Source organism: Morone saxatilis, unplaced genomic scaffold, assembly GCF_004916995.1.
Source record: "Morone saxatilis isolate NCDOM2014 unplaced genomic scaffold, NCSU_SB_2.0 Contig22, whole genome shotgun sequence".
Taxonomy (NCBI): domain Eukaryota; kingdom Metazoa; phylum Chordata; class Actinopteri; family Moronidae; genus Morone; species Morone saxatilis.
In genome coordinates this window covers 2,056,003-2,056,208 of record NW_023339785.1, presented here as the reverse complement: position 1 = coordinate 2,056,208, position 206 = coordinate 2,056,003, and the positions used below count along the sequence as shown (strand labels likewise).

The 206-nt window shown below is 37.9% G+C and overlaps 1 protein-coding gene across 3 annotated transcripts in view; it reads left to right on the top strand.

The window, feature by feature from the left end:
* Positions 1 to 206, top strand: part of pcdh10b (protocadherin 10b) — an 18,084-nt gene that overhangs the window by 12,842 nt on the left and 5,036 nt on the right. The gene's annotated exons all lie outside the window — the stretch shown is intronic.

The following is a 206-nucleotide window of genomic DNA, read 5'->3' as shown; positions in this document are numbered from 1 at the left end:
TCTATCTATCTATCTATCATGTCTTTGGCATTTGTCCTAGGAAATTGTTAATTATTAACAAAATTTCGAAAAAAAAATGCTTGGCTGCAGCTCAGCCTGATGTGAAAGTTCTGATACAACAAGTACCTGAGTTCAAAGTCTCATGTATCATCAACAAGGTCTGTGCATTAAATAATAACCACACAATGTCTCCGTGGCGGTGCGCC